The sequence below is a fragment of the Martes martes genome (assembly GCF_963455335.1).
Source record: "Martes martes genome assembly, chromosome: 15".
NCBI classification, from domain to species: domain Eukaryota; kingdom Metazoa; phylum Chordata; class Mammalia; order Carnivora; family Mustelidae; genus Martes; species Martes martes.
In genome coordinates, this window is record NC_137903.1 from 1,670,569 (window position 1) to 1,676,618 (window position 6,050).

The following is a 6,050-nucleotide window of genomic DNA, read 5'->3' on the forward strand; positions in this document are numbered from 1 at the left end:
CCCCGAACGGAGTCCCACGTTGGGCTCCCTGCTCAGCGGGGAGTCTGCTTCTCCCTCTGACCTACTTCCCTCTCATGTTCTCTCTCTCAGTCCCCGCCCTCTCAAATAAATACAATCTTTTAAAATATTTAAAAATTAAATTAAATTTAAAAAACAAAACACAAACCAACCAACCAACAAACACGGTGTCCTTAGAAGTGCAAAGGAGGGGGAACTCGCTAAAGTTCTCTGGGAGCCAGAATGCCGGAAGAACCCAGGGTCTGGAGCCTGGGGTCCTGCCTTGGACTCAAAGCAACGTGGCAAGACAGCCTCCCCAGCAGTTCTACCTCCAATTACAAAGATAATGGCCGAAAAGGACTGTTTTAGGAACTCAAGTTCAGGGGGGGGAATTTTTATCTCAAGGATCAATCCCAGGGCTGATCTGAAGATCAGTGATAAGACGAAGACTTTCCCATATGCAAAATTGACGTAATCAAAATTTCTGGCCAAGGAACTCCCCTCACCTCTAAGAATGGGATCCCTGAAGGAGCCAGGGAGCTGGCGTTGGAACTCGCTCGCACCACGTGTGCTGTGTCCCGCACGGCTGTCCCACAGCAGGGTGGGCTTGGGGGTTGTCTACAAAGCTGGAGCATGAAAAGAGGTTGAGGACTTTGACCAACACGTGGTTCTGATCGGAGGACTCATTCTGTTCTCTCCCATTTAACAAAAATTTCTCAAGGCTGTCTTGAGTTTTCCGCGCATACGTACATCAGATGTCTGGGTGCTCGTTTTCTCAAAGGCATAAGATGTCGGAGGCGGGTACCTGGAACCGATTATGAGAGAACTGGAAAAGCATGGGCGGCACGTAGAGAGGGCAGAGTGATTTGAGACCTCTGCAAGTTAGACTGGGTTTTGGGTAGTTTTTCTTTGTTGGGGGGGTGTTTATGGTTATTTTGAAAACCTGGCCCGTGTCAGTGGAGGCGGCACCTTGCGCCAACGGGAGGGGGACACGCTGGCCCCCCCGCCACAGGGCTGAGAGTGCCGGCCAGTCGTCAACCCCAGGCTCGAGGGAGGGCTCCCTGTGTGCCCGGCTCAGCTCTCACCTCTGAAAACCTGCCAATCCCTGAACTCCAGCTTCCCCCAAGCTCTAGGGGCGGCTTTAGGGTCTGCTTTGCTCAGAGGAATTACGCCCGTGCGCAATTCCTTACAGCCTCTCACGGTAGCAAGCAGGGTACTCGGCAAGCATTTCTGGTTCCTTCTGCCCTAAAATACAACCTTCACCAGCCTGGCATCCCCTTCTGGCTGGAATGAGGATGCTTGCGCTGTGAGTAACAGAAAACCTCACTCGCCACAGCTTCAGCGATAATAATGTATTCTCGCCTACAACTCGAAGCCCAAAGACAGTGCGTGCTTCGCTGCTGCACCTGCCCGCCCGCCTGCACGGGAAGGTTTTCCTTGCACTGGCCTCCGTCACCGTCACAAGAAATCTGCCCGCACGCGCTGGGGCCCGGGTCTCTGCACTTCAGTTCAACAGGAGGAAGCAATCTCTGCCCCTCACACAATCGAAATCCTTCCCCCGCTGCCATCTGATTGGACCAACCTGAGGGCTAATAATCATCACGGGCGTGAGGTCGGGTGTTGATTAGTTGAAGCCTTGGTTCTTGAGCCAATTACTCCGCATCGCATCGGGCTCCCTGCTCAGGGGGGAGCCTGCTTCTCCCTCTGCCGCTCGCCCTGCTCGTGTTCTCTCTCAAATTAATAAATAAAGATTTTTACTTATTTATTAGAGAGAGCGCCAGAGCTGGGAGGAGGGGCAGAGGGGGAAGCAGGCTCCCTGCTGAATGCAGAGCCCGACGCGGGGCTCAATCCGGGGACCCCGGGATCCTGACCTGAGCCGAAGTCTGACACTTAACCACCCAGGCGCCCCGACTGCCGGTTTTATTTTAACGTGGACGATGAAAGACACAGGTGGCTCGCTGCCTTTGCAGTTTCTCTGTAAAGTCTGAAACTGCTCCAAAACACAAAGTTGAGAGAGAGCCGAGACGGCAGGAGTCTGCGCAGTGGGTCTCAGCGGACGGCGGAGGAGTGGAGAGCGGCTGCTGGGCTGAGTGCGGGGCATCCGGAGGAGGCTCAGGTCTCCTGCTCCTACCGCGTGTTGTCCCCGGAGCATCTGCAGCATTGTCTCGGCCACCAGTGCAAACCCAAAGCTTCCTTCTCGTGCTGCTCTCGGGGTGTGTGTGGGGGGAGCTCAGTCCCTCCTGCCTCCCCGGTTCCTCTTTGCCCAGGAGTGGGAGTGCAGGCTCAGGGAGGCAGTGCCGGAGGAACGCGTGAGCCGAGCGAGGGACGGACGTTCCGGGGGCCGAGGAGAAGGTCCAGCCATTAGAAGCCCTTTCCACGCAAGGCGGACTCCATGATCTAGCACTGCAGGGCCAGGGAGTCCGACTGAGAGAAAAAAACGGGGCTGGTAAAGCTCCAGGTCCCCCTCTCTGTTAGCAGTTGTGACCGAAGCCCGTCTAGAGAGGAGTCGTCACTGTCCCTCTGTCCACATCCTGGCGCTTGGGGCCCACAGGGGGAAAGCAATGCCTGAAGGGTTTGTAACGTTGTAGTGAGAGTCGAGGATCGAGAGCCTGTGATCTCAGATCTTGACTCTGCCGTCGTTTCCCCGGTGGCCTTGGCCAAGTCACTTTCCTTCTGAGAAGTTGAACTAGACGATCACAGAGACCCCAGCCGTCTCAAAACGTGTATCATACTTCACGCGGAGAAGACCATACGGTCGTTTCTGTCTCCCCGGCATCTGGCACAGGGCCTGGCACATGGCGGGGGTTCAGGAGGCGATGCGGTTAGTCGATGAATGAATGAATGCACGCCCGAACCAACAAAGTGGTAGCAACAGAGAAGGCTCCCCAGCGGAATTCTCAGACGAGCCAGCTGGTGGCATCACCTCTCTACATAACCGGGCTTGCTGCTAGTTTCAGACCAAGGAAAGGGCTCCGTTTAGAAATGGACACCGCTAACAGGAGCCCACGATCAGAGGACCTACGTTTCACACGTAGGGTAGCAGGAAGCTGGAATCCAGCCCCAGCGTCTGATTCGACAGACATCCTCGCTGCCAGACAGGCAAGATGGTGCGGAGTGGACCGGAAGAGGACGCACAGCCCTGACAGACAGACAGACTGACGTGGGGGCACACAGGAGCAGCCACTGAGGCCAGGAGGTAGCCTGGGGGGCTCCCCTGCCCTGGGACGGGGCTTCCCACTTCACACCCGTCCCTTGCCGGAAGACCGAAACGTCTGGGCGCCCGGTCTGGGTCTCTCCTTTTGGGTTCATCAAGCCCATGGCTGGTTGGTTGTCCTGAAGGATCTCCTCCTCCCCCAGCACCCCGAGGCAGTTAAAGATCAGGTCTCTTAATAAGTGGACAGTTGGCACGAAGGTGTTGAATATTTTGGATCCTCGAAAAAGCCCCTCTCTTTTATCTACTCACCTTCCACCTTCTCGCCCCGGCATCCCAGCACATTCTGCGAAGGGTAGGGATATGGGCACAAAGGGGAGGACCCAGGGAGGCATTTTTTCCTTTTGGGACAGAGACCATGGGGAGACAGGATGAGGTGTGGTGAGGGTGCATCTCAGCACCCATACCTCTGACGGGAGCATGGGAACCAGAGGAGAGGGTGGGGGTGCCGCGGGCCTCGGGCTCCACGGACTAGAGCAGGAAAGAGGGAGACGGCAGGCGGGCAACACAGCCTGGGAGGACCATCCCCCCCTCAGGAGCAGGAGCAGAGCGGAGGGCATGCCACTCAGGTCTCCACAGGCTGCGCTCCCGAAGCGGGGAGAACAGGAAGTCGTGGCTTCCTCTGCCCTTTCCCTCCCAGCCCGGAGCCTCGAGGTCACTTGCTGCCGTGAATTGTGACCTGTGTTTGCGTTGGCACTCTTCCCCGGGCATCGTGACAACAGATAGCCGCGTGATGCCCGGCTCCTTGCCGCGATGAACACCCCAAACTTGAAATAATGATCCTCCATGCAAATGGCAACGGACAAAGTACTTTTTTCACGTGATATTTTATTTTTTAAAGCTTTATATATTAGAGAGGGAGCGCGTGTGTATGGGGGGGCCCGGCTGGGGGAGGGAGAGGGATCGGCAGACCCCCCGCTGAGCGGGGAGCCCGGTGCGGGACCGACGCCGCGCTCTGAGATCCTGCCTGAGCGGAAGGCAGCCGCCTCACCTGAGGCACCAGGCGCCCCTCCCGTGGTTGTGGAGCAGAGACTTTTGTCTGAAATTTTTAACAAGAAAACCGGGGCTCAGAGGAGTCATTGACCAAAGCCACACGTTTCGTGAGGAGCAGGCTCGGGACTCCAGAAGTCTGCTCGCTCGAGGACACCCATCTGGATTCCATGGCTCCCTGTCGCCCACCCTGCCCCCAGGCCCCAAGGGAGCACTTTCCGCCGAGAAGGGAGCTTCTGCCTGCGGTCATGGAGGCTTGGGGCTGCCCCCCACGGCGGAGAATTCCCCCTCGGCCCCTCCCGCTCCCCCCGGTAGAGCCCCTCCTGCGTACAGGTGTGCCCATGCCCGCCCGCCCCTACTCCCGGCCCCCGGAGGCTCCAGGGCACCGGCTCTCACGCCCGGCAGTGTCCACGCCCCGCTGCCCACGGTCCGGGGCATCCCGTGGGAGGTGGTGTGCTGAGCACCAGCCGTGGCCGTGGCTGTGCCCGCCCAGTTCCTGGCACTGAGGGTCTCGGGCGCCCTGGCCAGTGGGCTCGTGGGGGCGGCTGGCTTGCTGGAAAACCTGGCCGTGCTCTGGCTGCTGGGCCGCGTGCCCCGCGAGCCCCTGGCCGTGGCAGACGGGGGCCCGGCTCTCAGTCTCCCCGTCCGGGCAGCCGCCGTCTCAGCCCCAGCTGTCCTGTCTCCTGAGGCAGGAGCCTGATGGGGCCCGGCGGACACCTTCTGGAATCAGCCAGGGCGGCTGTGGCCCAGGGCCGGGGCCGGGCGGAACCGCTGGCCCCGAAGGACAGAGGCCGGCGGCGGGTGGCCTGCTCTGGGCAGGGCGGTGGTGAGGGTGGGCTCTGACCACAGTTACCGCCTGGGACAAACGGACACACCCGGCGGGAGGGGGCAGAACCATGCAGCGGGCCTGGGCTGCCTCCTGGGAGCGCAGTCTGCAATGGCCTGTGGGTGTGGCTGAAGGCGGCCGGTGGGTCACCTGGGGGTCTTCGGTTGTGGGAAGGAACGGATGGGACGGAGCAGAGACAGAGGACTGCAGAGCGAGCCTCCGCGTCGCCACAACAGTCTCGACCTTCCGTCCTACTTCCACGTCTGGTTCGGTGTGGACAAAAGGATCCTTTGCCCCTTTTTTTGCCTCCAGTGAGAACTTCCCAAGGGTTCTAGACTAACGGATCAGAGGTCAGTGCCCATTTGGCTCTGTCTGCCCTCCCCCACACCCCTACCCTCACCTTAAAGGCCGCATCCCGAGTTCCCTGGTGCTGTCTCTGCCTCAGAGCATCCCAGTGGTGCCCACAAGAACCTGTTGCCTGCAGCCCCCAGCTGAGAAGGCTCCCTGAGAAGGGAGCCCCCCGCACGGAGAGCCCCCGGTGAAACGCTGCAGGACCCCTGGCATCCTCCCAGCCCCAATGTAAAACCCCGCCTATCCTCTAACCAGAGTTTGCAGGGAGAAGTCAAGTCAAGGATGGGGGGGGGGGCGTAGGGAGGGGAGAGGTGGGGAAGGAGTGGGGAGAAGAGGAGCCGCAGGTGTGTCGAGAGAAGTGGGGACCAGAGTGGGAGGCTGGTGCGAGCTTCCCTCCCTGTCCCACACACGGCGCCATCAAGAGCCCTGGAGTCACATCCGAGCTCCGACTGGAACCAGCGGAGGGACCTCGTCACTTTGCTTCTCTGGACTGGTTTTCTCATCTGTAAAACGGAGTGTTGAAGACTCAACGGGGCCGAAACAGTGTACTGGCTGCTCCTCTTAATAGTGCTTGGGAAATGGAATCCCAGAGAAGGACGAGGACGAAAAGGAGAAGGAAAGGGGGCAACTGGGCCATGGGGACCGGGAGCCGGCGGGGTCTCACCTGGGATGATG